Here is a 25,859-nt window from a genome sequence, read left to right on the forward strand (position 1 = left end):
TTTTGGGAAAAAGGGAATGAATGATTTTTGAACCACCCTAAATGATAATGGGCAACCTAATAAAAAATACGGATCTTATATTTTGCGATAAGGAACAATACTACAACTTTTCACAAAAAATTGAGAACTATTATATCGGTTTGGCTTGGAATGACTGTATATATATAAAAATCTTGTATTATTAGTTCCAAAAAATCAGACATCTTAAAAATATTTTCTTTTAGATGGTTATGGAGAAAATATTATCCGAGAACTTTCAAATAACGTACTATTGATAATCAGGACAGGACAAGTATGCTTCATTTAGGAGATGGGATGAGCCACTTCATCATGTAATACATTCCCAATAAACATATGCCGGAGACTAAAGCCGCATGGCTACATATTATGATCACCATGCTTCTTTCATTGTGCCATAGTTTTGTTTTGTTTCGTCTTTTTTAGCTATCGTGAGACTATGTTGTGCGCTCAATTGCGCTTGGACCCAGAAGAAAAAAAATGCCCGCACGTTCGTCATAAATTATGCAATATGTCTGATTTTGGTTTCTGCACGCTGCTTCAATAGTAACAGCTCAGATTTGATTTTGTTTTTATTTTCGACTGCTCTGAAGGCTCTCATTTGAACACGACAGAATGGCACGAGGTTTATCATTAGCTGTGTTGTGGTGGGCGGTAGAGTGGCAAACATCGGGCCCTCATATGCATGACAGAATGATTAGAGATAGAGACATTGTATTGTTTTATCTGCGATTTATATTTTGCAAATTATAGAGACAGAGATTAGGTTTTTTCCTTTATTGGTTCAGGGAAATCATACTATATTTCATTTGAACTTTCAAAGTTCATTCACAAGTACCAGCCACAGTATATCACAATACATGAGGAAGGCTTTCCTCAGTGGCTGTTTTATTTATAGCGGCTCTAAGGCATTTTCTATAGGAACAAGTAGGTTTTTTTTCATATTTTAAACATGGTAATTAATCAATAGCACCCAGCAATTAAAAACTACGAGCAGTCTAGCAGCGCTCCACTTCTGTCGAGTGCGATGTAAACAAACCATAACACACTGTGCTTCCTACATTACTGGCCCGTTCACCTTCTAGTCACACCAAATGATTCCAAAGTCAGTCGGATGCATCGGAATGCATCGTTTATTGACTGATTCATCGAAATTGCAACATCACTATAATCGCTGTCGTTGTTGTCAGCTAGGTTGAATTTGTCTCAAACAATTTGAATCGAACGGTCAAGTTCGCAACAAGTTAATTATCTATCTTTCGACAGAAACCGTGTGCAGAATTCTTTATACATAAAGTCTTGTCCAGTTAGAATCCGTACGGAAGAAATCATTTATATCTCGGAGATAGAATGACATACAAAAAAGAGTGATCAACCAAAAGAAAGATATATTCTTGCACTTTTACAAAAAAATGTCCTTAAAATTATTTTTCTTCATTTCTGATGAAACTTCTCACTTTTCTGGTGATTCCTCCCATCAAACGTTGCACAGCGGCAGTGTCGACCTCTGTGGCCAGTTTTTTCCAGAATCTGGTCATCCCTGCAGCGTCCCGAGCCATTTTTCCGGTCTTCTTTAGCTTCCGCTTCATAATCGCCCAATATTTTTCAATTGGGCGGAATTGGGGGCAGTTTGGTGGGTTGAACTCCTTCTCGATAAAATCCACCCCGTTGTCGCGGTACCACTGGAGAACCTCCCGGCTATAGTGGCAACTCGCTAAGTCAGACCAAAACTTAACGGGACCATTGTGTGCCTTTATGAAAGGCAACACACGCTCCTTCAGGCACTCTTCCTTGTACAATTTCGAATCCATGGTCTTTGTAGTGATGAAAACCGGCGTCTTCGCACCACAGGTGCATATACCCTGCCAGATCATCATCTTCTTGGCAAATTTGTCCATGAACATGAACTTGAATTTGGCGGGGACATCGCCTCGTGCCGTGGAAAGATAAAATTTTTGTCCCGGAAGTTGGCCGAAGTCCATTTTTACATAAGTTTCGTCATCCTGGAGCAGGCATCCATGGTACTTCGTTAGTACCTGATAATACAACTTACGAGCGCGAGTTTTCGTCACTAGACTCTGCTTCATCGTCCTATTTGGTTGCTTGATTGCTTTGTAGGAATGAAGTCCAGCTCGGTGAATGATTCGTCGAACGGTACTACGAGCGGCACCGTATTTCTGAGCGATATCATGTTCGGACAGTCCAGGGTTTGCTCTGACGGTTCTCAACACCTTCCAATTCAGCTGACGATCGTAGGTTCCGCTTCGACGCTTCTTTTGAACCGCCCGGTCCACGCTGTTCCGCTCGCGGAATCGTCTGAGCACATCACATACGGTAGTTTTAGCGATATCCAACTGTTTCGCGATCTTCGCACCCGACCACGTTGGATTGTCAACGTGGGTGTGCAAGATTAATTTTCTTCTTCTGTCTTCCATGTGGAATAACTCCGGACTTACGGCACGAAAAAATTTGAAACTTTTACCACCAGAAGAGGAAACATTTGTAAACAAACCGCTGTAAAAACTTTCTTGCAGCGGCCACTGACTGTGCCGCTGTAAAATGTGCAACGCGTACGGATTCTAACTGGACAAGACTTTATGAACCCGGTCTTTTTCTACACGTTTTGAAGTAGAACTACGTCTTCCATTAAGGGTGCCAAATCAGAAAACAGCTCACGTTTTTTATGAAATAAAGTTAACGTTAATAACTATTTTTGCCGTTAACGGATTTTGACCATTTACATACTAAACGAAAATTTCCTAAGATTTGTTTGATATGCTATACATTACAATCCCATAGTCTGTATATGGTTTAAATAGATGAAAATTGGAAGCATTCTCATTTCCTCATACATTTGTTCTGTCCATTTGTGTGCCTTCCCGAACAAAGCTGTCAATAACGAGCAACTTATCGACGAGCAACGAAGCGGGAATCGTAAGATGTGAAGTCTCCGTGAACAAAGGAAAAGGAGAAGAACGAAGAAGAATATTTGCCTAGAGTATAAACAGTGGATCTCGCTGAGGCAAACTTTCATTCTTCGTGAGGAAATCGACTGAACTACATTGTTGCTGGGCGAGCTGGATGGCGAGGGATCGAATGCCTTTCTCAAGGCAATGGGGATGGAGGAATAATATTATGAATAAAGTAAAGTTTTCCAAGGGCCTTTTTGAAGGTTACAGACGAATGAACTGAAGAAGTTTAAAGAAGTTAAAGAAGGAAGAAGGAAGGCAAACTTTCAGTATCGTTCTATATTCAAAGCAATGAATATCGCTTGTTTTTCCTTGTTTTGCGTCATCGCATGTATTCGTTTCGGATTGAGCTGTGGACGCGACCAAATTACTCACTCGTTGATGTCTCTGGCATTGCAATCATTGCATCAAACTGACGCCATTGCATTAAGGTTCTGATCTACACAATTGTGTGGGGAATCATCAAGCAATGCTATCGTCAGCTCACCAAGAAAATAAATGTTCTGGAATTTTGTCAGTGATTTGGTTTCTCATGACGGTAGGAAAACTCTCTTCGCAAAGGATGACAGCTAAGCTAATCTAGGCTGGCAATATAAACAGAAAAGGCTTCTGTTGAGAAAAGCGCAAAACGGAGGTAAGTTTGGGTATATTTAATTGCTTCAAGCAATCGATATATAGATATTTGTGTGCGTACGTGCGTGCTTCATACCCATACGTAAAAATAGTGAATCTTCACTACGCTGAAACCCCTTTTGTAATGATAAATATAAACAAGAAGGGGTGATAGCGGGAGGGAAATATTTACGCTGGGGTATTAGTAATGAATCTCTGCTGAGGCACATATTCAGCCTTTTTTCAAGCAGTTAACATTGTTTGTTTTCTGTCATCAATGCAATGAATTGACGCTATGGTGAAGCAGGTGTTAAGGTTGTGCACCAAAAATTTTTTGGGGAATAGGAATTTATTCAAAAACTCATATTAAGTTATTAATTTTTGTTGGGCTCGCGTGCCAGTCGCAAAACTTTCTCCACTAAGGATGACAGCTGCGCTTATCTCGAGCATGTATTGTTCTGCGAGCACAAGAATGAATCATCAAACAATTATCGTTAAATGATTCTACAATAAAAAACATTTCAGGGCTACCAAACCGGTAGAATGGTTATTTTAAAATTTTCGTAGCATTTTAAAATAATATCCGCAGTTATAAACAAGCGACTTGAATTAAACCACAGCGTACAGCTACGTCAACAATGCGGTCGTGTCTTGAACAGAACCACCTATATTTCTTTTTTCTAATTCATTCAGTCAATTTATGGAAGCTCGCTTAAAAAAGTCTTTGGGCCTGATTCTCGAATACACTTCACGGTGGAAACAAAATAAACGGCACGCCATTGAACTACGTTTTACGAGTTAGTGAAATGTCGAAGATAATAATGTGTTTTCAGGCAGAATGAGCACTTTTCAAATAAAAAATCATTAATGAAAATTAACTTCTTCGTATCAAACTGTGAGTGAAAATGTGAGTGGAAAACTTTGTTTTCTTCATGTGATATAATAATCTCATATAAAAATTTCATCTGAAGATAATTTGATATTATAATGATAAGTTTAGTGGGAAACTAATCTCGTATCCAGATGTCGACACCGTACCGTTGTCATCGCAGATACGTTTCATTCCGTTTCCACTGTGAAGTGTATTCGAAGTGTATTCGAGAATCAGGCCCTTTACCTTTTAACCAAACCAATCATCGAGACAGTTTTGAAAATTTCCGTAAGAATTGAAGTGCTGCTCAGCAAAAGTGTGTCCCATCGATGAACAAAAATGGTAATTGCAGGGGTCCAAGACTCGTCAATAAATCGCATGAGGTTTCTGATTCAAATTAAGTAGTTCAACGGTTTCCTTGACATGTCTTGTTCGATGTGAGGGGCATTGTCATCAAGAAAAATCACTTTGTTGTCTTTTCTGATATTCCGATTGTTTTTTCGACCGGTCGACATTTAATTGATTTTTGTAGTTTTGTCATCTCTATCCAGTTAAGCTTGAATTTCTGCGCCTTCCGACAACTTCGGTGGTTTTTCACATTCTTCACATAAAAATTACCGCTTGTTGACTTTTTTCACAGATGATTTCGAATGAGTTTGGTGATTCTCATAAGGGCAATCAAAAATGAACTCTAGAGAACAAAAAACAAGCAATTACTGTTAACAACTGTTGTATCACCGCTTTTATTCGCCTCAATGGGAATCGTTTATCAGCGATATCAATATATTCAGTGTTACCGTTTTGTAACTGCATGAATTCGTTCAATTCACATCAGTTCCGTTCATAAACGCCCAACAGAGGCATTGATAAATTCGTATCGTTTCAATTTACGTTATGTGAGCTAAAGTGCCCTCTTCGCGCCCCTGTCTCATGCGTAAGCTTTTCTTCTGTATTACGTGCACAGGGCGCCAATCCATAAGAAAATAACATCCCATGCACCCATTGCCACACAGTTCCTTGTCCGTGTAAACAATTAGATTCACAATCCCACTACACGTGTTGTACACCGTTGTTTAACAGGATGTTAACACCAATGAGTATTCCAATTCCCCCATTTTTACTGGGTCCATTTTTATTGTTTGGACTCTCAAAAGGAGAGTTCTCTGGATCTGGATCCTCTGGTCTCTAATTAGAGCATAGTTACACATCCCGCACAGTCCATCTGCATCTGCTCACTTGCGAATTAGGTTGTAACCGGTTTCCAAACACCTTGCTTGATTGTAGGTATTAGAGATGGTGTTGCGATGAAACAATCGGCCCGTACTTACCGCTGCTCTTTCGGATGCAATTTCCATCTGAGATGATACAACGCGTGGCGGCACGCGGCCCGTAGTTGAAAAGTCAAAGTACAACATATTAAGCTCCACGTAGTTGGTGAGTATGTATGCGTTAAGATGAATTTCTTGTTGCGTTTTACGTTTTCACGGTTAGGCTATTTTACTTTGTCTGGCGTAATGTTTCATGTAGTGCGAATTGCGAATCAACGTGACCTTGGAAATGGTATCACTGTCAACTGCCAAACCAGCGAACCATGAATGAAATAATGAGCGGCGAGTTCGCGTTGTTGCACTGTTTGGGATGGGTTTCGACGTTTCCACAATATGGACACACATATACGAGTTAATTACTATCCGGTTTGTACAAGCGAAAATTTGCTAAGCATCCTGGTTTATAATTATTCAACTGTTTATCTTAATCTTGCTAATAGAGAAATAAGTAAAAGTTGTCTATCGAGTAAACAGTTGATGCACCTCTGGATGATTATATCGATAGATGCTTATTATAAATGTTCTATGACGTTTCTGTTATAAATGTTATCTATGATAGTCTTTCAAGGTTTTAATTAATCAAAGGTTAGGTTCATATAATAGTTCTATGCATAGAAATGGAATAAAATGATCAGAACTCGATCTTTTAGTGTTGTTTTGAAAAAAGCTATTTTGAACAATCCATTTGCAATCGTCCAGTCAGATGTTTTAAGCACGTAGTTATAAATTGAAGTTCCGAGTTCCATTCCCGCCCCAAATTATTTTTTTTTTGTCAAATACACTCGACAAAAAATTAGAGAAAACTCAAATAAATTCTGTACAAGGTTAATTAATTAATCAATTAAAAAAAATTGTGTCGGTCCGCAAAATCTTTGAAGAAAACAGAAAGAAATCGATTTTATATTTCTTCCCGTTATTGTTGTCTACTACACCAAGATTTTTGTACCCAGTTGAATCCCACTCCTTGCGCACACATGCGCTCTGGCGAATGAGCACGCTCCGAAACACAGATGAAATGTTTGGTTGTCAGCGCCGTTCTTACGCAGAGATTTGCGCTGAGTTTTACGCTGAAATTTACGGTTCAAATGGAGGCGCGCTGTTGTTTTTATGCTTTGCTTAGAACGAACGAAGACAAAGCGGGCGCTAGAATTTGATTTGTATGTGTTTGTGTATAGAATGAGGCGCGCATCACACAAGTGAGAAGAAATGTTTAGTATCTGAGTTCTGCGCCGGGTACATTTTGTGCTGTCGTGCTTATGAATTTTGTGCTCTTCGCGCCAAGAGAGAATACGAGTTTTCCTTGAGCGCGCGCTGAAGAAAATTAAACTCTAGCGCAGCGCTGTGTTTGTTTTCTGAAGACTGCCTGCACATACCAAGATAAAAATATGTATGTAAAGTATTCTAATAAAGTTGAAGCTTTAAAATGATGTATATCCAATTTCTCACGAAGTTATAGCATCTCAAAAATCATTTTAAATTTTCGACACTTTGTTTCTCTATTTTTTCCGTTCTCAAACTACTTTGGGCAATAGACCCCTTTTCCAGAATTGAGTGATGGCTCAGACCCCTATAGTCAAATTAAAAAAAAATATATTTCTTGTTTTTTGTCTTATTCACACAAAACTCTAATTTAAAGACTTTGCGGTTGGTTGACCTGTTATAAGGCTGTAACTACTATGTTTCGACACGACAAATGAAAATAATATCGACACTATTTGGCGAGCGGTTTAATACGCGTATAGTGTCAATTGTTTGACCTCCGGACAAACAGTGTTTGGCTATCTTGAGGCTACTGACTATTTCTTCGAAAATCAAACTGAACGGATTGCTTCATAAATGACTAATGGGCTCCTCGTGTTGACCACCTCCGAGAACATTCGTGATCACAGCAGTCCCTTTTGTACTTCTCAGCTTCCCTCTGCTTCAAGAAATCCTTCAATTCTCCAAGACACTTTTTGTTTTTACAACATACTTTGTAGAAATCGGTGCTTTGAGAAAGCCAGCTCGGCCTTCCAATTCCTTTGGTGAAATCAGTGTTGCCATTTTAAATAACTGTTTCAAAAAAACCAGCATAAACTAGCTAGCAATTTTTTTTAATCTGGGAAAAATTTGGCAAAGTGAGGAAAGTCTGGACTAGACAAAGGATGGTCTGGATATCTGGATGCTTTACCAAAGTCTGGAAGATTACAGACAAATCCGGAAGTCTGGCGTGCGAGGTTTAAGCTAATAACTTGTAACTTGTAACTAGTAACTAGTAGCTGTAGCTAGTAACTTGACATTATTTCCTCATCATAATTCAACAAAATAAATAGATGTAAAATTATATAAATATTATTTTATTGTAAATAAGTTAATACAAATTATTCACAAATACTGGAGTAGGCAATCAATTTTTGAAAAAAAAATATATAAAAATCGCACGTTAATGATAAATTTTTATTCAAAAAATCACCTTCTTTTTTTTATTTCTACTAATGTAATCTCTTGAATTAAATTAGTAAATGAGTGTATTCAAGTTCCAACAAATTCCAGAACGCAAATGTCAAATGCACTTGTCAAATGTTTCATCTTATACGAACTTATGCGCGCTCATCCATTTGTTGAGTTTTGAAAAAGTACAACAATAATACTTTCTACTAGAAATTAATTTGGATCACGTAACACAACTTATACTGTATCTTAAATGTTCCAAACATGAGCTTGTGTTAATGAATGGGGGTCAATTTTCAGACCTCGTCGACTCCCAAAATCAATTTTCGTTCATGTCGACCACCGGGAAATCATTATCGACCCCAAGGGGTCGATATCGGCCACTTTGAGAACCCCTGCCCTAAGGAATATGACCATTTACTGTGTGCACATACCGCTACAATCCCCGCTCTTCGAAGAATATTATCTAATTAATATTAACCAATTGTTGTTCAAGATATCAAACAGTTTTTATTGTAAAAAATAAAAATAGTACATTTTTCATTAAAAAGAAAAAGGTTATTCAACCAAACTTTTTCTTTTCTTTTATATGTGCGGTTAAAATGATCATCTGGTGTTGATAAAATGAATACCTACACATATCATTGGATAGATTTATGCGTTTTTTACCCGAACTTGTTTAAATCGCTATTGAGATAGTAGGTATATGTATGAAATGATCTGGGCCAGTGACCTAGAGAGGTAATTACAATTTTCTCATACGTACAAAACCGTAGTAAGAAACACTTAACATATTAAGGTTTGGTTTTGGTTGGGGTGGCACATTTTTCATTTTTTCGGTGTTGGAGTGGCATTTTTTTCCAAAACTACAAAAGGAAACTCTCGAAAAACGAAATGAGGTATGGTATATCAGCTTTAGAAAATACATCCAGTGATAACTCATTTTGCCCAAAACAACAAAGTAATACGAATTAATAGATAGAATCAAACAAAATATCTCTAATCTCTTCTAGAATATATGAACAGTCGTTCAAACTGATGATTTGTCGAAATATCAGGTCAGATAAAATAAATTTCACGGGAAATCCTTTAAATGCGATACGCGCAAAATTACATGTGATTGACTACCGTGAGAGAAATTTCTGTTTTATTTATTATTTTCAACATTTGACATTTGACATTTCTTAAATAGCTTCATGTGTTCTAAAAATAGGATAATTAAGAAGTATCAATTATTTTTTAGTTAAATTCTCGAAATTTAAGCACCAGTTAGATGACAAATTCTGCATCACAAAATGTTTGTCTTAGTAAGCTCAAAAGTCATCTGAAGACAGTTTGCATGTAGAATAAATATGTAGAAATGTAGAAGCTAAAAACTCGTTTTTATGGTGACATCAATTACCCTACCGTTACACTTTGAAAAACTGTGTCTAAATTAAAATATACAAAAAATGTTGAACGAGGGGTGTTTTGAGATTGACATGTTTTCAATATTAAATTCAAATTTAGAGTGAGATTTTTTAACAGTACATTTGAAATGTTATTTTTCATAAATGGTTCATTCATTTTCCAACAACTTTGTCAAACATCATATTTTAATCAAACATCTAGATTTTGAGTTACGATTTTTTTGAAAGGAAGATCAATGGTTTTAAATACGCCCTATTCAAAAATCAGTCATAGTTAAATTGAGTCATATGACAATGAAAAATGTGATTTTGAGTAGCTTCGTCATGTGTATCAAGTTTCAACAAAATCGTAGAGGGCCGGGTCAGCGGTCGAATGACTAGGGGTGGATTTGCTCTTTGTATTTATTTACGTATGTATATCTACGAATTTTCCTGAAAATAAGGGAACAGGGTTGAGAACATATTAGAACTAACGAAGAGATTAGTAAACCTTTACAATTTATAATTTCCCGATGATGTCAAGAACGGCCGACGATAAGCCAATTAATCCAAATTAGCGCAGCGCCAAACGAATAATGTTTTACAAGACGGGCGAACGGCAAAGTGTTAATATAGCCATTCCATGCAAAACCGATATACAGTGCGAGAAATTACTATAAGCGCACATGTATATTTTGGCTGTAAGATTAACTAGCTATATATTTCCAAAATATTTTCATGGGATTTAAATGACCTTCGAACATCAAGTTTATCTTGCCAAGAAAAGTCCCAATCCTATTCTCCACAGTTATTCAGAATGAGAAAAACGTGTTTTCAAGGTAGAAATTCTCATAAGCGCACATCAGACTTTATTCTCAAAGAACGATTTATACATGAAAATGACAGCATTCAATATTTGGTTGGTTTACCATTTTTTAGAATAGTTTCATAGACACGGTTTGGCATTGACTCAATCAGATTATCCAACATTTCATGTGGAATTTTATTCCACTCGTCCCTTACACATCTCTCCAACTCACGAACTGTTGCAAATTGTCGTCCACTACTGTACACTCGCCTTGCCAGGATTCCCCAGAGATTCTCGATGGGATTGAGATCCGGGCTACGAGCTGGCCAGTCCATAAGCTGAATGTTTCTTTCTGAAAACCATGACAATGATTTCTTGCTTACGTGAATGGAAGCATTATCCTGCTGGAAGATGAAGTTGCCGTCCATAATGTCTTCTGTAAATGGCACCAAAACACTGTCCAGTCTACATAGTTGTCGGAGTACATCCTTGTCGAAATAGTGGCGATAGGAGTCTTCCCTTTTCTTGAAAACGCAGCCCACACCATGAGACTTCCACCACCAAAATTCCTGCTCAACTTCACTTCGGGATTTTTTCGTAGATCATGCCAATAATACGCGCAGCAGTCGGGACCATCAAGATTGAACTTTTTCTCGTCGGAAAAGATCACTTCATCCCACTCTGCCTTCCAATCCATGTGCTGTTTAGCGAAATCCAATCTTGCTTGAATGTGCCTTGGGGTGAGGTTTGGTTTCTTTGCCTTCTTCGTGTAAACCAGATGTCCAGATCCTCGCAAAATTTGGGAAACACGTCGTTTGGATATGGGAAGGTCCAGTTCTTGCTTTATTTCCGAAGCATTAAATTTTCAAGTCTCCCCAAGCTGAATGATGCGGTTCCAGTCACGGTTTGAAATTTTGCAGTTACCTTTATTCTTCCTTCTGATGCCATATTTTGGGCCCTTCTTGAAAAAAATCCGGACCACTGTTTCTCCTCTATCGATCCTCTTTGCTATCTCCCGGTTGCTTAAACCAATATCCTTCAATTATTATTAATTATTAATTATTAAAATTAAAGTTATTAATCTCCGCTCAGTTTCGTCCAAGAACTTTCCTTTCGGCATCGTGCTTCAAATTCAATTGCGCTACTTCACTGCTTAGCTGATTGTGGTTAACTCGTTCTCACGTTACAACCTTACCAGGATGTGTTGAAAAATGGCCAAGATGTTTACATATTGGTGGGAAAATATTTAAAATGCCAGTTGCGCTTATGAGAATTTCGCACCATAATTTTAAAATAGTTTTAGTAAAAAAATTTGTTTGCACCAATGATGACTTAAACAACAAAGTTAGTACACATTTAGTCATTAGGAAATCACTACGTAAAAAAGGAATGGTTTTATCTACTATATATCTAGAATTTTCAGAAAACCCAGGTGCGCTTATAGGATTTTCCCCCACTGTAGTGGTTCTATAATTTTCGTGAAAATTGGTAGCCACATTCAAAGTTTCACAGAATGTTTGAATGTTTATTATGACTCCAATGTTTGAATGTTTTTTGTTGAATGTTTGAATGTTTATTATGACTCCACTTATACTGACTTACCGCCTATTATTACGTAATTACACTACGAAGTTTGGATTTCGCATAAAATTATTTGTAAAAATGTCGAATATAAAAAAAAATCAGACAAATCAGGATATGAATTCTGTGAATATCATGACAATACATAAGATGCAATACAATATGAGAGAGCAGTAGAAAAATATAAAAAGAATGTTAGAATGAGGAAATTTGAAAATGATGCAGGAGTAGGATTGGGCGATATCGAAACGATTTTTCGAATATCGATCTTTTCAATTCCGATTTCCTATTTTTTGGATCGATCTTTTAGACTCGAAAAAATCGAGAAAATTTATTCTTTCGATATTAGATTTTTCGATCTAGGAAAAACTTTTTTTAGATCTGTTTTTCAGTACACATCGATTTTCATCTCACCAATGACCATCTAACAATTTTTTTAAACTTTATGTAAACATTTGAATCGCTTCTTCTACGATTTAATTCTGTACAAATGCTAACCGTGATAGAACCAGTGGCAGCAACTGAGGGGATTTACTGTCACCACTGGGTCAAAGGGTGAACTAGATGTTGATATCAAAAGGCGAAAGATTATTCTTAAGAACTGGCGCTAAAATCAAGAATCGGCTTCGTCTAAATGACAAACGTATGGCACGACTGGCTTTTATGAAATCGTTGTTAGCTGAGTTATGGACAGTCATCAGTTGTTAAATTTACAGTAACGTGACTCGATGAGGCCACAAAAAGCTCTGGAAAATGTTTTTTTCTGTACTTTCAATTTTTCATGCTGAGGAACAAAACGAAATGCTTTTGATGTTTGAATAGAAATATGAAGTTTGTATTTCATGTCTAAAGAAATCACGATACTTCTATAGAATAAGCAGATAAATTGGAAAACAATATTTTGATTTTTCAAAGATCGATTTCGTTGGTACCGATTTAATCAATGGATTGATCCCTATACCGTTTGGAGAATCGATTTGACAAGATCGATCTTTTTATAAAGATGGCCCAATCTTATGCAGGAGACTTCGCTGATTGGTTTCTATATGGGAAATAAATGAACACAGGTTTTGTAATATGGTTTTAGAGAAAGAAGCATTTCATTTTCACATTAAAGATGGGAAAAGAATTCGTAAGAAAAAAAGGTAATTAACAATGCCACCAACAATGCGGTTAGCTTAAAACATAGGTGACGATCCTTTAATTAAGTAACAAAAAAACGATAAATAATCTTTTCCAGATTGTGATCGGATTTTTCTGTTATTTCTGTTGCACTTATTCTCTTCGCGATTTTTTCTGACCACGATGATGTAGTTGAGCATGTCCACGTCAAATAATGCATCGTCCAACTTCTTGTGAATCCTATCTGAGGGAAACGTTGCACACGCATTTGAGTACTTTCAACTAGTGAGAAGATTTTTTTTCGTTCAAGGATATGTTTTTAAAGGGCGTGTGTATGTTAGCATAATCTTTATTGAATATACTGTAGCTCGAAATGGTTGATTTTCAATTTAGAAAAAGTTTATTTTATAAACAAGGCTTCCGCGCTCCATATTTTTCAATAAAATTTATGATAAAATTAATATGCTCTTTCAAAATACTCTTGAATCAAATAAGAGAAACTGTTCAGTAATTGTTTATAGATTGAGAAGGTAATAAGGAACCTCGAAATCCTGTTTAATAGTAGGAATATTTACCAAAAAAAGGGTTGGTGTTTTAAAATAAATAATTTTTGTAAGGTGAATCCAAAACCTACACTAGGTACATTTCCGTCGATGTCCTTCGTTTTTATATGCGAATATCAGGAATTTCGGACAAGACTTAGCACCAACTTCAAATTACTCAACCCTCGCAAACAGTTGAGGTTTTCAAATGTTTGAACGTTTGTTATCTTCTTCAACGCATAAACATTTTTTATAGAAAACAATATCTCGATTTAGAAAAGTATAGCCCTGTAAGCTCACAAAGACAATTTTTCTCCAATCTATTTCATATTTAGATCTAACATAAATTCACAACTAACGATGGTCTAATAAACCCAGCCGCAAACGTCACAATGCAGAATCAAAATCCAAACCGCCAATTTTATGCCTAACTCGCTAAATCCTCCATCTGTTCAAGCTGCAAGGAAAAAAACCAGTGCACATAACACGCGACCGCCAAGTATGAGTTGCGTAACATCGATTCTTCTCACACGAGCGAGAAGGGTGTTAAGTTTGCTGTGGATATATATTGAGGGGACGGTAGTGCCCACTTGAGCAGCACGAATTGCATGCCGCGAATCTGCATAGTTGCCCCTGTCGGGAATCGAGCTCCCCGCGGTAAATTCTTACCTCACTGACGATTAATTTTTTACCGAGCCAATGAGTGTGGTGCATTCGGAGCAACCAGTCCCGATTGCAAACGTCCAAGACCTCGTACCATATATAGAGAGAGTGCTGAACCGGAGCGATTTCCGTAGAGTTGCGTCCCATCGCCGTAATCCAAGTCCTACTATCTTTTGAAACACTCATCGCTAGGGTGCGAAACCAGCTCATGGTCTTGAATATGTGGAATGCTAAACTGAGGAGCAACGGCTCAGTATTGATACTCAACCTTTTACATCTGTCAACCGCGAAGTACTCGCTGGCGAAATGCAAGAGACCACAACGAAACGTCAGTCAATTTCGAGACGGGCTATGCCAGCAACCGTTTCCAGGGGCAACATAGTTGTGATCGAAACTTAGCGACGCATTCTCATAAACTGAATCAACGGAATAATTGCGCAAGAATAACGAAACTAGTTATCCGAATTAGAAGCCAACTCGTGGCATTCAATAACAAAGAACGAAACACCCCAACCGCAACTGCGTAGAATACCTGAGATCACTCCGAGGAACGCAGTCAAACTCCATCAAAGCGTTTCTTTTCTCGCTCCGTTGAGTTGCCCCGCTGTGGGGCGTACCTTAAAACAAGGCACATTTTATTATGACCGCCAAGGTTACTTAGTGTCCACTCTCACGCACCCATTTTCGGCGGCAAACGTGACGTTACGCTTATATTGGCGATGAATAGAATCTACCACAGCAAAAACATGCTCGAACTACAAACATTGGATCGTAATCGTATCGACCCATATTCAGGTCAGTTCACTGAAATGATCGAATGGCTTAACAAAGCTGCTAAAATCAATTGTACGTGATCGATGAGACCAACCTTTTGACCGCTCCCCGCAGTGCAAAAACGCTCAGTCACGAGATCTAATTTTGACAATCTCCATCGGAACTGGACCTAACCTCAGTTTGACGCACTCGGAAGAGTGTACACAGCAAAAAAACAGTACCGTTCAAATGCAGTTGTTGGCTATGTGAATGACAGTCATTGTGTTCAGTAGCGCAAAAATTGCACCTCATTCGATTTGAAGCAGCCGAACGAATAATCGAAAATCCGCCATCCCATTGTCGATACGGTAGACGTCCAGTCCCAATGGCTATTTTTTTCCTCAACGATCAAGGTTCCCGGGTGGAACGACAACGTTCCAACGACCACCGGCAACGTGTGAGGGGGTGACCTTATGAGAAACATAATTTTCATTCATGCTGGTGATAAACAATGCGACTTCCCTGCCGGTTAGCTGACGAGGCTGCATCAAGGGTGAATTGTTTTAGTTGTAATAGAGGGGAATGCAAAAGAGTTTTCTTTCTGTTTTTGTTATGTGTGTGGGTATCCCGGCCTCTCATCACATCCTCTATAATCAAGCTAATGGTTAAATTGCCTTGCACGTGTAATTCGGGTTGACAACACGATGATGGCACCTTCCTTGCCTTATTTCACGACCATTGTTTCTCGTAATTGCGGAAAACACATTCAATGTAGATGTCAACGTAACACAACAAATTAGGTATGAAAGATATGGGCGCAAAATGATGCTGCAGTCATTTAGAATCCGGAATCATTAAATTAACTCTATCTCCCTTAGTTTTCACGAAATTAAGGAATAAAAATAAATTATGCAGGTCTGAACGGTCGTTTTTTCAGCATCTCTTCATTTCTGTTGCCTTCTGAGTCACTCTGCCCTGCTACTGTTCTTTTGTTTGGCAATTACTCAATTTTCACGATTGGATGGGATTAGGTGCAATTTGGTGGATCAAAATCAGCTTAGTTATAACAATATCCCTTAATCCCAGCCGAAAGGTACGGATGTGGTGACAGCTTTGTAAATCTATCCAATACATCACAGTTCCTTCAGGTGTTCTAATGTATGGTAGGATTAGCTTTATGAAATACTTTACGGTAACCCTTCTGCAAAAAGGTTATAGCTCTTTTCGTACCAACAAAGAACTCAATCAAACAGTTTAGAAGATGTACAGCATGGAGGTACTGTCGAAGAACTAAGGATCCTTGGTAAGGGTCGACGGAAGTTCACCGAAAATTTTACAAGGCAAAGACTCTAGGACTCAAGCTAGATGGTTACAAATGAATCATTCAAAATATTGGTCATTATTAACTACCACTTTTCCTCCTCTGACCGCGAATATAATCAAACAGTCAGACCTGTGCAATTTAACAGAACAAGTAATGATCGGACGCATAATATCTAGGGAATTCGGGTCCTAGCCATTTAGGGGTTTCCAATTGATTTTAACCGATTTGTCAACATGAGGCCAAGCGTTGTTACCATATAACCCATATTATATGACATTGGCATGTGTTTGTGTTGTCAGTGTCTATGACGTTCATCTTCAAATTTAAAAAATATATATTGCTAAATCCTGTACAAGTTGTCTACAAACAGAATTCGACCGACCAAGTTGGATTCCACAAGAAACTCAGCCGAGTCGCACTGGTTGACGAAAGCGGTGTGTATGATGTTCGCCTGAAAAATTATTCATTTTGCTTGATTTTTCTAAAGCTTTCAATGAACCTTAAAAAAGAATGGTTATCAATTCAATACATTTCTGAAGAACCAATGCATTGTTCGTTTTTATTTTTAAACGATATAACGCAACCAGTTTACAACATGTATTTGCGCATCATAGGGCACCCTTGTAAGATACACATGCTCAGCAGAGTAGCGGAAAAACTTGATGTGCTCGTGTTTGGGCCGTGCTGTTGGAAATTAAATCGAATGGCAAGAGGTTGATGATGAAGCCAGAGATACCAGGTGTGGACATATGAAACCATATCAATCATCATTTTTTATTTTCATCGGTCTAAAATATCCAGTTCAAAGTATCAGAACCGTGCTTTGGAATATCAGAAAATGCCAACACATGCCGACTGGAATATCAGAAAATTTCAACAAATATTGATTTTTCTTGACCACAATGCCCCGGCACAGATTGAGTAACTCAATAGTGATCAACTACCACATAAGACTTATCCACCAGTTTTGGCTCTTCGCCTCTATCATTTGGTCGAGATTCTGCCAAGAACGAACCAAGCACCAATTTTAGACGCAGGACTACGTCTTACATTAAGGGTGCCAAATCAGAAAACAGGTCACGTTTTTATGGAATAAAGTTAACGTTAATAGCTATTTTTGCTGTGAACGGATTTTAACGATTTGCATATAAATCGTACTGTACATTACAATCCCATAGCCTGTATATGGTTTAAATTGATGAAAATTGTAAGCATTCCCATTTCCACATACATTTGTTCTGTCCATTTGTTTGCTTCCCCGAAAAGAGCTGTCAATAACGGGCAACTTATATAGCCGCTAGAATAAGAACAACTAAGGGGGAAAAAAATTATTTGCAAAGTAAACTCCACCCTTGCATAAAGGGTGTGTCACATCAAATTGCATCACGGAAAAAACGCTGTAGAAATTTAATTTTTAGGAATTATATCTTCAGCTTTCGCTTATAATCAGATAAGAGTGTATAGATCACGTTGGCCATGCTTCACTGTCAATTTTTCGTAAATTTGGAAAAATGTCGTCGAACGAAAAAGAGCGTCGTGAATTAATCCTGTGCACTCATTTCGAGAATCCGGAGTTGTCACATCGGGACATCGGTAAGATGCTGGGAATCGTCCAATTCACGGTCAGCAGAGTACTAAAACGATACTTCGAGAACCTAACCATCGACCGGAAGGTGAAGAACGGCAAAAATGGATGCTCCGTCAGTGAAAAAGATCACAAGCGCGTAGTTAAGCAGTTTAGACGTGATCCGAGAAGTTCGGTCCGGGATGTCGCCAATAAGCGGAATTTGTCAAGTTCATTCGTCCAGCGGACCAAGCAGCGGGAGGGCCTGCGTACATACAAGGTTCAGAAGGCTCCTAACCGTGACGAAAGGCAAAACATGGTGGGGAAGACGCGAGCCCGGAAGCTGTACACCGAAATGCTGACGAAGCCGCATTGCCTGGTAATGGACGACGAAACCTACGTCAAAGCGGACTTTCGTCAGCTGCCGGGCCTGTTGTTCTTCTCCGCAGAGGACAAATTCAGCGTTCCGGAGGAGATTCGCAAACAGAAACTATCCAAGTTTGCCAAAAAGTACGTGGTGTGGCAAGCGATCTGCTCTTGCGGAAAGCGGAGCGCCCCCTTCGTGATGACCGGCACGGTAAACGGGCAGGTTTACCTTAAGGAGTGCCTACAGAAGCGCTTACTACCATTATTGAAGCAGCACGAGGGCCCGACCATCTTCTGGCCGGATCTCGCTTCGTGCCACTATTCAAAGGACGTGTTGGAGTGGTACGAAGCCAACGGGGTCACCTTCGTGTCAAAGGAAATGAACCCGACCAACGCGCCGGAGCTTCGCCCAATAGAGAAATATTGGGCGATTATGAAGCAGGCCCTCCGGAAGAACCCAAAAGTTGTCAAATCGGAGGCGGACTTCAAGAGAAAATGGATTTCTGTTCAAGAAAAACTACAACCTGACGTTGTACAGAACCTTATGGACGGGGTAAAGAGGAAGGTGCGAGCATACGGGCTTGGGCTCGAAGTATGAATAAAAAGAAAATGCCAAAAGTTGTTTAATAGTTTTTATTTTACTGTCTAAAATTTTCAAAAAAATCGGTCTACTGGGCGAATTTCTACAGCGTTTTTTCCGTGATGCAATTTGATGTGACACACCCTTTAGTAAGTAAGCTGTCACTAGCGTATAAGTATTGCATCTCCTCTGAGGAAAATTTTCAGAATCTTTCTGTGCCCATAACAACAAAGGTCACTGATTCGGCTCGTTTTGTGTTTTATGTTTCCCCTCGAGCTGTGAACGCTAGCGAATACTTCACTTAAGGTGCATCTGGCATTGCAATTAACACAACCATCCGAGCCATTGTAAAGCAGGCGAAAAAACAAAATAGTGCAAAAGATTACAGGTGGCTTCTAGCCATCAATGTTTGGCTTTGTGTGTGTTGCTTGTTTTCATTGCGCGAAACATAGAACTTGTTCATTTTCTGTACATGTAAATAGCACACCTTCGATACTTTTAGTTGCCATTCGTATTTGCTCTCGTGCGCATCGGCTCTGTTCTGATGCAACAAACTCCTAGTTTTGTTGACGATTTTGACCGAGAGTCGAGAAATGATTTCTGTGTTCATATTTTTCAACTTTTTCCCAAAAATGACTTTTTTTCAAAAATTCATAACTTTTGAATCACTGAACTGATCTAGATGGTTGACATATCAAATTGAAGACAATGAGCAACTACTGAAGCAATTTAGATGATCGACATATTAAATTGAAGCCAATAAGCCACGTGTGGGAAGACTAGATTCTAGTCGCATAGGTTTAGTCTAGTCAGATAGAAATATTGAACGAAGACTTAAAACATGTTAAATTTGAAAAATCATATCTCAAAAACGAAAAAAAAATTGCGTCTCTGATATCGAGGTATGTTATATACAAAATTCTCAGCTTTCCATGAAAAATATAAAAAATATAGAGCCCTCTATCTTTAACCGATAACTCTATGCAAAACTGACTCAATCAATAATTACAAAAACGAAAATCAAAATTTTTCTCAAAAGTAATATTTTTTCAAAGAAAACTAACTCATAAGCTTCATTTTGATATGTCGATCATCCGATCGATCAAACGGTTCAGTGGTTCAAAAGTTGTGAATTTTCCTTTTTGGGAAAAGTAGAAATAATTGATTTTTCGAACCACCCTAAAATGGAAATGGTCACCCTAACGGAAAATGTTGGTCTAATGTTTTGTGATAAGGAACAAAATTACCACTTTTCACGAAAATGTGTTTTGAGTAACGTCTGTCAAATTTAAATTTTTTACCGAAAAGCCTCGTGGGTAACACCATGACACAGATGGTCCCTTACTTTAGTTTGACTTGAGGAAAATATTAGGAGGCCCTTTTTTGGTCAAACATAAATTGATTTTTTAACATTCCAATGGGCGCATAATTCCTCGTAAGAAGTACAACGTCATTCAACATCTGATGAAATATGAACCTCCTGTAAACCATGAATTCTTCATGAAGAGTGTTCCGATGATCAAAACATTGTTCATATTAATAACGACCTGATCGGCGACAAAGAATCATAAGTTTTTCTCAACCATTCTGATATTATTATTGCAATAATTATTCAGACTAAAATACATCCAACCACACTGAACTGAAAACCATATTCCTTAGTTTTCATTCTGCCAAAGTGATCTGAGGGCAAGCGTACCAAAATTTAAAGCCATTAATTTCTATATTTATGTGTTATTTTAAAGATACAGGGCGAACCCGATTATATACAGACTCGATTATATACTGACTCGATTATATATAATTCGATTATATACAGTTATTTTTTTTTTTTAATGCGACTTATTTCAAGCGCAAATGAGATGTGTCAACGTTAAAGTGAAAGTTAATTGGCTATTATGAATAAAGGGTGTGTCACATCAAATTGCATCACGGAAAAAACGCTGTAGAAATTTAATTTTTAGGGAATTATATCTTCAACTTTCGCTTATAATCAGATAAGAGTGTATAGATCACGTTGGCCATGCTTCACTGTCAATTTTTCGTAAATTTGGAAAAATGTCGTCGAACGAAAAAGAGCGTCGTGAATTAATCCTGCGCACTCATTTCGAGAATCCAGAGTTGTCACATCGGGACATCGGTAAGATGCTGGGAATCGTCCAATCCACGGTCAGCAGAGTACTAAAACGATACTTCGAGAACCTAACCATCGACCGAACCATCGAAGAACGGCAAAAATGGATGCTCCGTCAGTGAAAAAGATCACAAGCGCGTAGTTAAGCAGTTTAGACGTGATCTGAGAAGTTCGGTCCGGGATGTCGCCAATAAGCTGAATTTGTCAAGTTCATTCGTCCAGCGGACCAAGCAGCGGGAGGGCCTGCGTACATACAAGGTTCAGAAGGCTCCTAACCGCGACGAAAGGCAAAACATGGTGGGGAAGACGCGAGCCCGGAAGCTGTACACCGAAATGCTGACAAAGCCGCATTGCCTGGTAATGGACGACGAAACCTACGTCAAAGCGGACTTTCGTCAGCTGCCGGGCCTGTTGTTCTTCTCCGCAGAGGACAAATTCAGCGTTCCGGAGGAGATTCGCAAGCAGAAACTATCCAAGTTTGCCAAAAAGTACATGGTGTGGCAAGCGATCTGCTCTTGCGGAAAGCAGAGCGCCCCCTTCGTAATGACCGGCACGGTAAACGGGCAGGTTTACCTTAAGGAGTGCCTACAGAAGCGCTTACTACCACTATTGAAGCAGCACGAGGACCCGACCATCTTCTGGCCGGATCTCGCTTCGTGTCACTATTCAAAGGACGTGTTGGAGTGGTACGAAGCCAACGGGGTCACCTTCGTGCCAAAGGAAATGAACCCGCCCAACGCGCCGGAGCTTCGCCCAATAGAGAAATATTGGGCGATTATGAAGCAGGCCCTCCGGAAGAACCCAAAAGTTGTCAAATCGGAGGCGGACTTCAAGAGAAAATGGATTTCTGTTCAAAAAAAAACTACAACCTAACGTTGTACAGAACCTTATGGACGGGGTAAAGAGGAAGGTGCGAGCATACGGGCTTGGGCTCGAAGTATGAATAAAAAGAAAATGCCAAAAGTTGTTTAATAGTTTTTATTTTACAGTCTAAAATTTTCAAAAGGATCGGTCTACTGGGTGAATTTCTACAGCGTTTTTTCCGTGATGCAATTTGATGTGAAACACCCTTTACATTGAAGTAAAAATCGTGATTTTGGTAGATTGTAGTTGAAGAATCACCATTAATTGATATTACTTTTTTTGTTTTCGAAATGAAATTAAAAAAGATATAAGTTGGGTGTCAAAGAACAAATTGAAGAGCCGTTAAAAAGCTTTATTTTGGTTGATAGAAACATTCAAGTTCATCGTGTATTTTTTGGATAAAATTAAGAGTAACGCCCCTCTACAGCCCAAGACCGCCTTTAGACGGGCTTCACGGATTATCTTTTCAAATTATTCAGTGATTATTTTCAATGTTCACCCCCACTAGAACATCTTTAGAATATTTTCACCTATCACACATACACATTGGTTCTATGCTGGAAGTTTACTGTCAGGAGTATTGATTGTTGAAAGTCGGAAATTTGAGATAAAAGTGGAATAGGTTTTTTTAGATAAATAAAAAACTTGGGTCTTAGAGGAATAAAATTCACAAACTGTTATGTTACTTAAATCCACTAATATGGAAATTTCACAACTGTATTCTATGTTGAATTTTCTTATCATTCAAATGGAAGCAACAGAATTGTTCTTGGTAGTGTAATTTTTAAATTAGAGTCAGTTTAAGGCAAACAGAGCCCGAAACAGAGAAAATGTTCAGTAACTCTGTTATTGAATATCATTGCTGGAATTCGAACATATGCGTAGAAGAATTTTTATCATCAAATGTGATCCTCTTGAACTTTCTGGAAGAATTCGGACTTTTTTTTATGAGAAAGGTATTTTATGACTTTAAGGCAACGGTACTCAACCTTTTTTTTCATAGTGGCCACAAACACATGTTAGGCATGGTGCCGCGGGCCGCAAATAAAAAAAAAAAGATAAATGAGAAGGGTGATGTTCAAGACACGACCGCACAGTTACCATAGAACTACGAAATTATTGCTGGCGAGCATAAACATTGAAGAAATTTAATAATAAAACTCTTTGACACAAATATTTGAGGGGCTTAGAATGAAAGGGGTGTAAGTGATTTGGTCGATTTCTCTACATCGACTCTCTCTTCTGGTCATACCTTAGCTGCAAATACATTCCCAGTTGTATTTGACAATGTGGAAGATAGGTCAGAACCTCATCTATCGGATTCTATAGCGAACTTAAATTGGAACTTTTTTGCAGTTGAGTCATTAACTAAAGAAAAAGTTGATGAAGAGAAATCGATCAAGTCACTTACACCCTTTGCATTCTAAGGCCCTCATTTGATAGCAATAAAAAGGGCCGACAAATGAATGCTTCCACTGAGCGAAGAGCGCGAACGCTGTTTCGAGCACTGAAACTGGAATACTGAACTTCTTGAATATCTAAGTAACTTTTCAGTATCTCTTAGCAAAATTACATCTCCAACACAGAACGGAACATCTCAGCAGACGCAGAACGGTAACAGAAAATCCGAACCGAACCTGTTATGTGGTGACAGCGAAGGCGAAAGCAATACCATCGAAACAAAATTTAAGGTTTAGTTTTTCACCGAAGAACACAACTCTCAACGTTGAAAAACACCTTACGTCACTTTCAGCCCAAAAACAATGAAATCAAGAAAGTTGAATGATCGATTGGAAAAATCACAAACCAGTCATCCAAGCAGCAAGGCTTTCCAAATAGTGTTTCTCAAGACCGGGTTGTTCAGTTTGGTATTTCAAATTGGTCTTTTTCAAGGCTAGAGGCGAATAAACAAAGAAAGCTCAAACCTTGAATAAAGCTTGAATATTAAATATTTTTGGGTGGCATCGAAAATTCTTAGATAACTCTTTAATCGAGAGTTTTAGTGGACCGATGGGTTTGTGTTGTTATGCCCCACGCATTCAGTATGTATCGCAGCATTTTTCCCGTACTACATACAGTGCGGTTCCAGTCGATCATATATATTCGTGCCACACTATTGTTATACATGCGAAAACGCATAACGCATAAAATCAACAATTCGTACAATCTCTACGGTATGAAAACCGACGACGTACCTCCTATTCACTTTTTCTCTTCTGCTTAGATTCCGCTCTACACTACACTTCTTGCATATTCTGAAAATGAATTCTGTGGCGAAAAAAATTGTTCAACACAGTAGCGAAATAGAAACTGGGATTGGCCAAGGCGAGCCCAATATTTAGAGAACAGATACTCATTTTTATAGATTCTTATGATTTCAATAGTTTGCTTTCGAAGCAGTTTTGAAATATTGAAATATGTTTTTGGGTCACATGTCGCAAAATATGTGCCAAAAGCAGGTAGGTTTCGTCAGCACAGTGGCTTTCCCGAAGTGTAACACTAGTTGGGACACTCAATCTTGTGTTTCGATCGAAACTTGAACACTAAATGGAAATAACTCCTTTTGTCTATATCTGACGCACATGTCTGTCGCGTTCAATCGCGTCAACTTTGTCGCTTTGAAAATCGCGTTTGTTTCCCATCGCTTCACGTTTACTATGTCAGGTTCGGGCGGTTTGCATTTGATTTCCTCATTCGACAGAGCGCAAACGATCCCGCGCCCGCGCTCGCATCGCGTTCACTGTGTCCTCGGCCTTATTCTCAGCTCATGTTTCCTAAATGATTTCTTAAGTTTTCATGATCGTTACACATACAAAATGACAACGGATCTGGCAGGCCAACCAAAAGATCTTGGCAGGCCAACCAAAGATCTTGATTTTTGATAAAAACTTTTTTTTCGAGATTACATTAAATCTCGACGTTTCATGCAATTCAAAGATATTTGGCACTAAAACATTGTTTTAAAAACCCTGATCTCATCCTAGATCTCGACGTTTTGAAGACATTTAGCATCCAAATTTTTTTTCGAACACCCCAATTTCTTTTCTCTCCCCTGGGATAATTTTTCGGTTTTCGAAAAGCTCAAACTTTGATGGCTATGCAACACTAGTAAATGAAGTCCGATTGAGCTGATATTTTGCATAGGGTAGTTTTTCGTGGGAATCAACCTTTTTAATCATGTCCCGTTTGAAAATTTGAAGGTCACTTTTCTCCCATACATCCATTGGCACTGTACTGTATATAATCGAGTCCGCGCTGTATTCATAATCTCAGTGCTTTGTAGACATTCTGTTTGTAACACGTAAGCGATAAAATAATCAGCAACGGTCAATTAGTAGTAGCCAAAACTTCGAATTGAACTATCTCAATATAACGTTTTTGGCGCTTGGTTCGTTTTGGCAGAACCCCAACCATTTTTCACTCGCTAAGCAGTACTTCAATTCTTACGGAAATGTGCAAAAGAGAATCGGTAACTGGTTTGGCTCAAACGGTAATGTTTTTTTAGCGAGTAATTAGTAATTTGCCTGAAATATGGAAATAAATGTACAGTCCGTACAGTATGAGTCCGCCCTGTAGTGCTTTAACATGTTCTTCCAATATAAGTAGTCTCTGTGTCTGTGACACAATTAGTTCGTCTCATTTATTTTTCAACTTGCCTCCTAGCTCAGATTGACGTAATCATTCATAGCGCTTACGAGAAGGAAAAACGCCTCAGTCACAATTCATACGTGACTCGACGTCTCCACTAATTTGACAAATTATATGCACCTAAGATAAGAACTTGCCTACCCCGTCCCCTCGCTGCATAAATTGGCTTCCCTCGGAGCCACATTTCGTATGCACAACTGGTTCCGATTTGAAAATTACAGCTCGAGAGAGCTAGTCGGGGTCGGGGAGAGCTTTCGAAGGAAAATGAAAGTCTAATGAGCCAGCCAGCCAGCC

The 25,859-nt window shown here is 38.5% G+C and overlaps 1 protein-coding gene across 1 annotated transcript in view; it reads left to right on the plus strand.

Moving 5' to 3' along the window:
• The window catches only part of LOC129765019 (uncharacterized), a 61,838-nt gene that overhangs the window by 5,222 nt on the left and 30,757 nt on the right, over positions 1-25,859 (plus strand). The window lies entirely within an intron of this gene.

Source organism: Toxorhynchites rutilus, chromosome 2 (assembly GCF_029784135.1).
Source record: "Toxorhynchites rutilus septentrionalis strain SRP chromosome 2, ASM2978413v1, whole genome shotgun sequence".
Classification (NCBI taxonomy): Eukaryota; Metazoa; Arthropoda; class Insecta; order Diptera; family Culicidae; genus Toxorhynchites; species Toxorhynchites rutilus.